The following is a 12,704-nucleotide window of genomic DNA, read 5'->3' as shown; positions in this document are numbered from 1 at the left end:
GGGGGAGGCAGCACAGTTAGGGAGTTTTAGAAAGTGGCATATGTTGATGTTGGACATTCAGCTGATGCAAAAGGCGAAATAGGTCAAGTCCCAGGAAGAGGTGGACCAAAGCAAGCCATTTTTCTGTCACCCTATGTGTCATCAGGGGAAGGTGGGGCAAAATCCTTGGAAACCCATGCATGGTTCATTTTAATGAAGGTTAGATCATCCACATTTTGGGTTGACAGACGGGTCCTTTTTTCTGTCAGGATTGATCCAGCTGCACTGAAGACTCTTTCCGATAGCACACTTGCAGCTGGGCAAGCGAGCTCCTGTAAGGCATATTGTGCCAATTCAGGCCAGGTGTCCAGTTTAGTAGCCCAATAGTCAAAGGGGAATGACCTGTGTGGGAGAACATCGATATGGGAGGAAAAGTAGTTTGTAACCATAGTTGACAACTGCTGTCTCCTGTCACTTTCCATCGATGCAGTATTACCAGTTGTGTGAGCGGTACTTGAAAAATCAGTCCACAACATTGTCATGAAACCCCTGTCTCCAAAGCCACTTCTGCTGTGTGCACCACGAACACCTCTGCCAAGCTGCCCCCGGCCCGTACGGCTCGTGTGAGAACCATCACCGCTGCTGTGTGCTGGGAATGCCTCAAGCAACCGGTTTACCAGAGTTGCTTGTTTATTAGCCAATATTAGGTCAACGTTCTCCTGTGGCATGATGTTTTGCAATTTGCCTTTATAGCGTGGATCCAGGATGCTGGCCAACCAGTAGTCGTCATCGTTCATCATTTTGGCAATGCGTGGGTCCCTTTTTAGGATCTGCAAGGCATAATCTGACATGTGGGCCAATGTTCCCGGTGTCAATGATGCACTGCGAGTGCTGGTTGGAGGAGCACTTTCTGGCAAATCCACATCCCTCCAGTCACGCACAAACCCTGTACCAGACCTTGCCACGCCAACATTTTCACTTGCCCCACGAGATGCATCCTCCTCCCCTAAGTAATCATCCCCATCATCCTCCTCCTCCTCCTCTTCTTCCTCCAGGAGAGGTCCCTGAGCAGACAATGGCTGAATGTCATCAAGGATTCCCTCCTCCTCTTCCTCCTCATCAACATTGGCTGCAGACGCCTGCTCCTTAAGGTGCGTCAAAGTTTGCATGAGCAGACGCATAAGTGGGATGCTCATGCTTAGGATGGCGTCGTCTGCGCTTACCAGCCGTGTGCATTCTGTCACGCTCGCGCCTTGGCTGAATGGCGCGAGCCAGGGGGGGTTGTGGCCCCACTGTGCCACAAACCAGACTACCCTGGAAGGGGCGTAACTACGGCAGCTTCCTTGGTCTTCACTGGAGCCTCTGATGGTGAGGTCAGGCTTGTGCGGCAGGTAGCTGCCGGGTGCCACTCCAGGGTGGTGTCTGGCTGTGGCTGCTGATCCCACTCGGGAACAGGACACCTGGATAAGTGCGAGTGACAAGCAGGCTGATACACAGGGCAAGAAGGTACGACAGATACAGGGCAAGCAGGCGTGGCTTGGAGACACTGGACAGGCGGGCACGGCTTGGAGACACAGGACAGGTGGGCACGGCTTGAGACACAGGACAGGCGGGCATGGCTTGAGACACAGGACAGGCGGGCACGGCTTGAGACACAGGACAGGCGGGCATGGCTTGAGACACAGGACAGGCGGGCACGGCTTGAGACACAGGACAGGCGGGCACAGCATGAGAAGGAACAGGTAGGGACCTGTTCACACAGGAGATGCAGGTATGGATATAGGCAGGAAGGTGTGGTATATGAGAGAACAGGTTTGGACCTGTTCACACAGGAGATGCAGGTATGGATAAAGGCAGGAAGGAGTGGTATATGAGAGAACAGGTTTGGACCTGTTCACACAGGAGATGCAGGTATGGATAAAGGCAGGAGTGCGGAGCAGGCAGAGCCGCAGGAGTGCGGAGCAGGCAGAGCCGCAGGAGTGCGGAGCAGGCAGAGCCACAGGAGTGCGGAGCAGGCAGAGCCACAGGAGTGCGGAGCAGGCAGAGCCGCAGGAGTGCGGAGCAGGCAGAGCCGCAGGAGTGCGGAACAGGCAGAGCCGCAGGAGTGCGAAACAGGCAGAGCCGCAGGAGTGCGAAACAGGCAGAGCCGCAGGAGTGCGGAACAGGCAGAGCCGCAGGAGTGCGGAACAGGCAGAGCCGCAGGAGTGCGGAACAGGCAGAGCTGCAGGAGTGCGGAACACAGATAAAGCTGCGAGGGTGCAGATGCACAGACAGGGAGGACACAAGGAAAGACACGGCAGAGAAGGAAACCACAAACAAGGAGACTGACAGACAGAGGTAAGACTGAGTTCAGACAGAGACACAGGGACAAAGACACAAGGACCAGGATATTCTGCCTCCTGGCAGGCGGACAAGGTACAAAGCGAGACAGAGTATTCCTACAGAGAAGGAGATACACAGAACAGGGCCTGGCTAGTTCAGCAGCAAGGAGCTAACTGACTTTAGACATTGCACAGGCAATGTTTCAGTGGGAGTGGCGAAACTAAATAGTCAAGGGCTCCAGGTGATTGGTCAGGGACAGATTACCCAGGTGCACTCTGACTGCATAAGAACCAGAGAGTTGAAGCGCCGCCCCCCTATACACAGAGTCAGGAAACATGGAGAGCAAGCAGGAGAACAAGAGGCATAGCACATGGAGCTCAGGGCTGGCAACAGACAGATTTCACAGCATGGCTTGAAGCAGAAAGTAAGTTGGTGTGCGGGGGATGGGAGGCCATGCAGTGACGCCAGCAAGGTTGTTACACATTCCTCAAAACACTGAAGGACTTTACAGAGGTCTTTCAGCTTCGACCACTGCACACCTGTCAACTCCATGTCTGCTCTCAAAGTGCCTGGCCGTGTATCCTCCCACAAATGCATTATGGCCTGCCTCTGCTCGCACAGCCGCTCCACCATGTGCAGGGTGGAGTTCCACCTTGTTGCAATGTCGATAATGAGGCGGTGGTTGGGAAGGTGGAGCAATCGCTGCAGCTTCTGCATACGAACGGAGTGTACAGGCGACCGGCGGATGTGTGCGCACAGTCTTCGCACCTTCTGGAGCAGGGCTGTTAACTCCGGATAATTTTTGAGGAAGCACTGCACCACCAGGTTCAAGGTGTGAGCCAAGCAAGGTATATGGCTGAGTTTTGAAAGGGCTATGGCTGCCACAAAATTACGGCCGTTATCACTAACTACCTTGCCTGCCTCAAGATGTACACTGCCCAGCCATGACTCAGTTTGTCGCTTCAAGTACTCGGCCAGCACCTCGGCGGTGTGTCTGTCGCCCAAACACATCATCTGCAACACATCCTGCTGACGCTTTCCACTAGCTGCTCGATAGGGGGAAACATCGTGTGCAACAGTGGCAGCTGCAGATGGAGTGCTCGTACGACTGCGCTCTGTGGACGAGCTTTCGCTTCTGGAGGAGGAGGAGGAGGAGGAGGGTCGAACGCCTACAGCCAACTGTTTCCTATACCGTGGGCTAGGCAGCACTGTCCCACCACCGCTGTCTCCTGTGGACCCTGCATCCACCACATTAACCCAGTGCGCAGTGATGGACACGTAACGGCCCTGGCCATGCCGACTGGACCATGCATCAGTTGTGAGGTGCACCTTTCCACTCACTGACTGCTTGAGTGCATGGACAATGCGGTCTTTCACATGATGGTGGAGGGCTGGGATGGCTTTGCGAGAGAAGAAGTGGCGACTGGGTAGGTCATAGCGTGGTACTGCATAGGCCATGAGTTCGCGGAAAGCTGTGCTTTCCACCAACCGAAAGGGCATCATCTCAAACGAGATTAGTTTGGCAATGTGGGCGTTCAAACCCAGTGTACGCGGATGAGAGACTGAGTACTTTCTTGACCTACTCATAGTGTCTGGGAGGGTGAGCTGGACTTGAGAGCTGCATATGGTGGAAGTAGCGGTGGACAGGGCGGACTGAGAGAGGGTTGATGATGGTGATGGAGTTGGTGTTCTTTCTGATGGCCTAGAATCAATCTTTCGTTGATATAACAGTGGGATTCCCTGACTGCTGTGGCCTTGCAACGACACCTCAACATTTTCTGCTGTGTTAACCGGTGGGCTTACAGTGGGGGAAACAATGTAGCGTTGCTGACTACCTTCGTTGTGATCAGTTGCACATGTGGCACTTGAGGTTTGGTGTTGTGTCCACGCTTGCAAGTGCATGCTGGTTAAATGTCTAAGCATGCAACTGGTATTCAAATTTTTCAGATTTTTCCCTCGGCTAAAGGTCTTTGCGCACTTCTTACAGATAACCTTGGCCTGATCATGAGGATTTTGGTCAAAAAAGTGCCACACTGCACTCTTCCTACTTTGGCAGACATTTTGCGGCCTAGCACGCTGTGATCTTTTGACCCTCTGGACAAACTGTCCAGCAACTCTTTTGATGTTTGGAACCTGTCTTTGGAGTGCTCCGGGCCTGCCAGATAACAGCTGTTGCGATGTCGATGTCTGCTGTGGATGCTCCTCATCTGAGCTATTGGAAGCAGCACCCTCTTCCCCCAATGGATGCCAATCTGGGTCAACAACTGGGTCATCCATCACCTCCTCTTCTATGTCATGTGCACCTTCCTCTTTGTCACCGTGTATGGTGGTATAGTGTGCGGGAAGGGGCACCTGAGTCTCATCAGGGTCAGAATCTGGCTCTGTACACTGCGAGGACAATGTAGTGCTCTGAGTGAATGTACCAGCAGAATCATCCATCAGCGGCTGTGCATCAGTGCACTCCATGTCAGATTCATCTTGGCCTGGGTAATTCACCATTTGACTTGATAATCCAGGCATGGTATGTGAAAACAGCTCCATGGAGTAATCAGTAGTATGGCCTGCGTCATCCTTCAATCTTGGTTGTGGTGAAGGACACAAGGAAAGGTGTGGTTCGTGAACATGAGCCTCCAATGACGACTCAGTGCTTTTACTTTTTACAACTGAAGAAGAGGAGGCGATAGAGCTGGAGGCTGAGTCAGCAATGTAAGACAAAACTTTTTCCTGATGCTCTGGCTTTAAAAGCGGTTTGCCAACTCCTAGAAACCTAAGCATTCGAGGCCTTATGTAGCCAGACGATGACGCAGGCTCAACACCTCCTGCATTCAGTCCTATTTTGCTCTTGCCACTACCATCAGATCCACCACCAACACCATCATTACCAGCTGCCAACCCCCGCCCAATTCCACGGCCTCTTCCACCAGCCTTCCTCATTTTTGGTAGAAATGTAGACAAAATCCAACAAACTATATAGTAATGTAAAACAAGGTACAAGGTGTCTATAGGACAGGGGAGATTTTGAATTTCTGCAGACACTTGTGGACACTGGACACTTTTGGATTGTGTGAGGCCCAATGAATATCTGAGCGCTATGTGACAGGCTCGATGGCACAGCTGTGACCAAAATGACTAGAGGATAAGGGAGATTTTGAATTTCTGCACACACTTGTGGACACTGGACACTTTTGGATTGTGTGAGGCCCAATGAATATCTGAGCGCTATGTGACAGGCTCGATGGCACAGCTGTGACCAAAGTGACTAGAGGATAAGGGAGATTTTGAATTTCTGCAGACACTTGTGGACACTGGACACTTTTGGATTATGTGAGGCCCACTGATATCTGAGCGCAATGTCACAGGCTCGATGGCACAGCTGTGACCAAAGTGACTAGAGGATAAGGGAGATTTTGAATTTCTGCAGACACTTGTGGACACTGGACACTTTTGGATTGTGTGAGGCCCAATGAATATCTGAGCGCTATGTGACAGGCTCGATGGCACAGCTGTGACCAAAGTGACTAGAGGATAAGGGAGATTTTGAATTTCTGCAGACACTTGTGGACACTGGACACTTTTGGATTGTGTGAGGCCCACTGATATCTGAGCGCTATGTCACAGGCTCGATGGCACAGCTGTGACCAAAGTGACTAGAGGATAAGGGAGATTTTGAATTTCTGCAGACACTTGTGGACACTGGACACTTTTGGATTGTGTGAGGCCCAATGAATATCTGAGCGCTATGTGACAGGCTCGATGGCACAGATGTGACAAAAGTGACGAGAGGATAAGGGAGATTTTGAATTTCTGCAGACACTTGTGGACACTGGACACTTTTGGATTGTGTGAGGCCCACTGATATCTGAGCGCTATGTGACAGGCTCGATGGCACAGCTGTGACAAAAGTGACGAGAGGATAAGGGAGATTTTGAATTTCTGCAGACACTTGTGGACACTGGACACTTTTGGATTGTGTGAGGCCCACTGATATCTGAGCGCTATGTCACAGGCTCGATGGCACAGCTGTGACAAAAGTGACGAGAGGATAAGGGAGATTTTGAATTTCTGCAGACACTTGTGGACACTGGACACTTTTGGATTGTGTGAGGGCCACTGATATCTGAGCGCTATGTCACAGGCTCGATGGCACAGCTGTGACCAAAGTGACTAGAGGATAAGGGAGATTTTGAATTTCTGCACACACATGTGGACACTGGACACTTTTGGATTGTGTGAGGCCCAATGAATATCTGAGCGCTATGTGACAGGCTCGATGGCACAGCTGTGACCAAAGTGACTAGAGGATAAGGGAGATTTTGAATTTCTGCACACACTTGTGGACACTGGACACTTTTGGATTGTGTGAGGCCCAATGAATATCTAAGCGCTATGTGACAGGCTTGATGGCACAGCTGTGACCAAAGTGACTAGAAGATAAGGGAGATTTTGAATTTCTGCAGACACTTGTGGACACTGGACACTTTTGGATTGTGTGAGGGCCACTGATATCTGAGCGCTATGTCACAGGCTCGATGGCACAGCTGTGACAAAAGTGACGAGAGGATAAGGGAGATTTTGAATTTCTGCAGACACTTGTGGACACTGGACACTTTTGGATTGTGTGAGGCCCACTGATATCTGAGCGCTATGTGACAGGCTCGATGGCACAGCTGTGACCAAAGTGACTAGAGGATAAGGGAGATTTTGAATTTCTGCAGACACTTGTGGACACTGGACACTTTTGGATTGTGTGAGGCCCACTGATATCTGAGCGCTATGTGACAGACTCGATGGCACAGCTGTGACAAAAGTGACGAGAGGATAAGGGAGATTTTGAATTTCTGCAGACACTTGTGGACACTGGACACTTTTGGATTGTGTGAGGCCCACTGATATCTGAGCGCTATGTGACAGGCTCGATGGCACAGCTGTGACCAAAGTGACTAGAGGATAAGGGAGATTTTGAATTTCTGCACACACTTGTGGACACTGGACACTTTTGGATTGTGTGAGGCCCAATGAATATCTGAGCGCTATGTGACAGGCTCGATGGCACAGCTGTGACCAAAGTGACTAGAGGATAAGGGAGATTTTGAATTTCTGCACACACTTGTGGACACTGGACACTTTTGGATTGTGTGAGGCCCACTGATATCTGAGCGCTATGTGACAGGCTCGATGGCACAGCTGTGACCAAAGTGACTAGAGGATAAGGGAGATTTTGAATTTCTGCACACACTTGTGGACACTGGACACTTTTGGATTGTGTGAGGCCCAATGAATATCTGAGCGCTATGTGACAGGCTCGATGGCACAGCTGTGACCAAAGTGACTAGAGGATAAGGGAGATTTTGAATTTCTGTAAACACTTGTGGACACTGGACACTTTTGGATTGTGTGAGGGCCACTGATATCTGAGCGCTATGTCACAGGCTCGATGGCACAGCTGTGACAAAAGTGACGAGAGGATAAGGGAGATTTTGAATTTCTGCAGACACTTGTGGACACTGGACACTTTTGGATTGTGTGAGGGCCACTGATATCTGAGCGCTATGTCACAGGCTCGATGGCACAGCTGTGACAAAAGTGACGAGAGGATAAGGGAGATTTTGAATTTCTGCAGACACTAGTGGACAATGGACACTTTTGGATTGTGTGAGGCCCACTGATATCTGAGCGCTATGTGACAGGCTCGATGGCACAGCTGTGACAAAAGTGACGAGAGGATAAGGGAGATTTTGAATTTCTGCAGACACTTGTGGACACTGGACACTTTTGGATTGTGTGAGGCCCACTGATATCTGAGCGCTATGTGACAGGCTCGATGGCACAGCTGTGACAAAAGTGACGAGAGGATAAGGGAGATTTTGAATTTCTGCAGACACTTGTGGACACTGGACACTTTTGGATTGTGTGAGGCCCACTGATATCTGAGCGCTATGTGACAGGCTCGATGGCACAGCTGTGACCAAAGTGACTAGAGGATAAGGGAGATTTTGAATTTCTGCACACACTTGTGGACACTGGACACTTTTGGATTGTGTGAGGCCCAATGAATAACTGAGCGCTATGTGACAGGCTCGATGGCACAGCTGTGACCAAAGTGACTAGAGGATAAGGGAGATTTTGAATTTCTGCAGACACTTGTGGACACTGGACACTTTTGGATTGTGTGAGGGCCACTGATATCTGAGCGCTATGTCACAGGCTCAATGGCACAGCTGTGACAAAAGTGACGAGAGGATAAGGGAGATTTTGAATTTCTGCAGACACTTGTGGACACTGGACACTTTTGGATTGTGTGAGGGCCACTGATATCTGAGCGCTATGTCACAGGCTCGATGGCACAGCTGTGACAAAAGTGACTAGAGGATAAGGGAGATTGGATTGCTTTTAAAAAAGCAGTTTGCAGAGCAGTGGGTAAACAGCAATGCCAGCCTGTCAGGAAGCCTTAAAAGGCAGCCCAACAACCAACACCACTGATACACCACAATATAGCCTCCCCTTGCACTGCACACACAGTTACTGGTGTGTTGTGCAGGCCAAATCGCTAGCAGCAGAAGCAGTTTTTTTTTCTTCTCAGCAGGACAAAAAAAAAAATTGGGATTGCTTTTAAAAAAGCAGTTTGCGGAGCAGTGGGTAAACAGCAATGCAGGAATGTAAGGAAGCCTTAGAAGGCAGCCCAACAACCAACACCACTGATACACCACTATATAGCCTCCCCTTGCACTGCACACACAGTGACTGGTGTGTTGTACAGGCAAAATCGCTAGCAGCAGAAGCAGTTTTTTTTTCTTCTTCCCTGCCTAACGCTCTCCCTACAGAATCAGCAGCAACCTCTCCCTATACTGAGATCGGCAGAAGTAAGATGGCGGTCGGCGTGCACGCCCTTTTATACCCCCTGTGACGCCCACCAAAGCAAGCCAATCACTTGCATGCCCTTCTGAAAGATGGTGGTGACCTGTGCCTATGTCATCACGTTGCCCACAGTGTCCGTGGATCCTGATTGGCTGAAAAAGAGCGCAAAACAAACTTTTGAAACGCGACTTTGGCGCGTAAGTCGCCGACCTCGTGGCCGACCTCATCCTAGGGTCGGGTTTCGTTTCATGAAACCCGACTTTGCCAAAAGTCGGCGACTTTTGAAATTTTTCAACCCGTTTCGCTCAACTCTACTCTGGTTATTTTGCTGAACCCTGACAAGGTTTATGCCATCCTCAGTAAACCAGCAGGTGATCTTTTACAAGAACAGTTCCTGTGTCTACCGGAAGAAGCAGCTAAGTGTGTCAACCCCTCACAGGAGCTATGAAGAACATTATGGAGCTATGGGGGCCATTACGGAGGTATGAGGCACATTATGGCGCTATGGGGACATTATGGAGCAATGTGGCACATTATGGCGCTATGGGGACATTATGGCGGTATGGGGACATTATGGAGCTATGGGGATATTATGGAGCTATGGGGACATTATGGCGTTATGGGGACATTATGGAGCTATGGGGACATTATGGAGCTATGGGGACATTATGGCGGTATGGGGACATTATGGAGCAATGTGGCACATTATGGCGCTATGGGGACATTATGGCGCTATGGGGACATTATGGAGCTATGGGGATATTATGGAGCTATGGGGACATTATGGCGGTATGGGGACATTATGGAGCTATGGGGACATTATGGAGCTATGGGGACATTATGGCGCTATGGGGACATTATGGAGCTATTGGGACATTATGGAGCTATGGGGACATTATGGAGCTATGGGGACATTATGGCGGTATGGGGACATTATGGAGCTATGGGGACATTATGGAGCTATGGGGACATTATGGCGCTATGGGGACATTATGGAGCTATGGGGACATAATGGAGCTATAGGCACATTATGGCGCTATGGGAACATTATGGCGCTATGGGGACATTATGGAGTTATAGGCACATTATGGAGCTATGGGGGACATTATGGAGCTATGAGGCACATTATGGCGCTATGGGGACATTATGAAGCTATGGCAACATTATAGAGCAAATTGGGCCATTATGGATCTATGGGGGCCATTATGAAGTTAGGAGGAACATTATTGAGCTATGGGGGCCATTACAGAGCTATGGGGACCCACATTGCTCCTTAATGTCCCTCTTGGCTCCAAAATGTTCCCATAGCTCCATAATGTCCTACATTGCTCCATAATGATCCATGTTGCTCCATTATGTCCCCCATTAAATCAAAACTTAAAGATTTAGTATTATGAGGAAGACTTGTTGAGATCTACTGTAAAAACTCTGTTTAAGTTAGCGTGTGTTCATATTGATTTTTGGGGGCTGCAACTCTCCAAGTGCTCCTCAAATACTCAAAACTTGGTTCTGCTGATGTATTCATATCCTGCTGGTAGTTCTAGTGATGTATTAATATAAGTACTTCATTAAGTTTATTTGTGGGATTGGTTCAGTATGGCAATGTGGCTCTTGGACCCAAAAATGACTGATTATATATAGGCGCTAGATTCTGTGATGGATGTTGACCCTCGTATGTGGAGAAGGAATTCTTCCCTAATGTAAGTATAATAGAGACACGTCACCACTTCTGCATTTATCCCCCACCCCTGCTTACAAGACTGATGTGAGATACTGGCTGTGATGGTGGGATATGGTTTGTTTGTGTTCATATCTTGCTGATTTTCATGGTGTTCTCTTGTAGGATGAGTTTTTATTTGCTGATTGATGAATGGCTGTTGTTGCCGTCTGATATCAGCCCACACAGTACTGTACAGTCATGGCCAAAAGTTTTGAGAATGACACAAATATTAATTTTTACAAAGTCTACTGCTTCATTTTTTCTAATGGCAATTTGCATATACTCCAGAATGTTATAAAGAGTGATCAGCTTAACAGCAATTACTTGCAAAGTCAATATTTGCCTAGAAAATGAACTTTATCCCCCAAAACACATTTCAACATCATTGCAGCCCTGCCTTAAAAGGACCAGCTAACATCGTTTCAGTGATTGCTCCATTAGCACAGGTGTGGGTGTTGATGAGGACAGGGCTGGAGATCAATCTGTCATGATTAAGTAAGAATGACACCACTGGACACTTTAAAAGGAGGCTGGTGCTTGGCATCATTGTTTCTCTTCTGTTAACCATGGTTATCTCTAAAGAAACACGTGCAGTCATCATTGCACTGCACAAAAATGGCCTAACAGGGAAGAGTATCGCAGCTAGAAAGATTGCACCTCAGTCAACAATCTATTGCATCATCAAGAACTTCAAGGAGAGAGGTTCCCTTGTTGCCAAAAAGGCTCCAGGGCGCCCAAGAAAGACCAGCAAGCGCCAGGACCGTCTCTTAAAAGTGTTTCAGCTGCGGGATTGGGCTACCAGCAGTGCAGAGCTTGCTCAGGAATGGCAGCAGGCAGGTGTGAGTGCATCTGCACGCACTGTGAGGCGGAGACTCTTGGAGCAAGGCCTGGTCTCAAGGAGGGCAGCAAAGAAGCCACTTCTCTGAAAAAACATCATGGACAGACTGATATTCTGCAAGAGGTACAGGGAGTGGACTGCTGAGGACTGGGGTAAAATAATTTTCTCTGATGAATCCCCTTTTCGATTGTTTGGGACATCTGGAAAACGGCTTATTCGGAGAAGACCAGGTGAGGGCTACCACCAGTCTTGTCTCATGCCAACTGTCAAGCATCCTGAAACTATTCATGTGTGGGGTTGCTTCTCAGCCAAGGGAATGGGCTCTCTCTCAGTCTTGCCTAAAAACACAGCCATGAATAAAGAATGGTACCAGAATGTCCTCCGAGAGCAACTTCTCCCAACCGTCCAAGAGCAGTTTGGCGATCAACAATGCCTTATTCAACATGATGGAGCACCTTGCCATAAAGCAAAGGTGATAACTAAATGGCTCAGGGAACAAAACATAGAGATTTTGGGACCATGGCCTGGAAACTCCCCAGATCTTAATCCCATTGAGAACTTGTGGTCAATCATCAAGAGACGGGTGGACAAACAAAAACCTTCAAATTCAGACAAAATACAAGCATTGATTTTGCAAGAATGGACTGCTATCAGTCAGGATTTGATCCAGAAGTTGATTGAGAGCATGCCAGGGAGAATTGATGAGGTCCTGAAGAAGAAGGGTCAACACTGCAAATATTGACTTGCTGCATTAACTCATTCTAACTGTCAATATAACCTTTTCTTACTCATAATATGATTGCAATTATATTTCTGTATGTGATAAAAACATCTGACAAACACACATAAAAACCAGAGGCCAGCAGATCATGTGAAAATATAATATTTGTGTCATTCTCTAAACTTTTCGCCATGACTGTACTGGTATCTTTCCTTTTTTTTATGTTTAGTCTTTCCCTACTTCCTCAGACCGTAAGCTCTTGTGATCAG

This window comes from Dendrobates tinctorius, unplaced genomic scaffold (genome assembly GCF_039654945.1).
Source record: "Dendrobates tinctorius isolate UK_male_01 unplaced genomic scaffold, ASM3965494v1 ptg000369l, whole genome shotgun sequence".
NCBI classification, from domain to species: domain Eukaryota; kingdom Metazoa; phylum Chordata; class Amphibia; order Anura; family Dendrobatidae; genus Dendrobates; species Dendrobates tinctorius.
The sequence above is the reverse complement of the archived record's forward strand: the minus strand, read 5'-3'. Positions refer to the sequence as shown.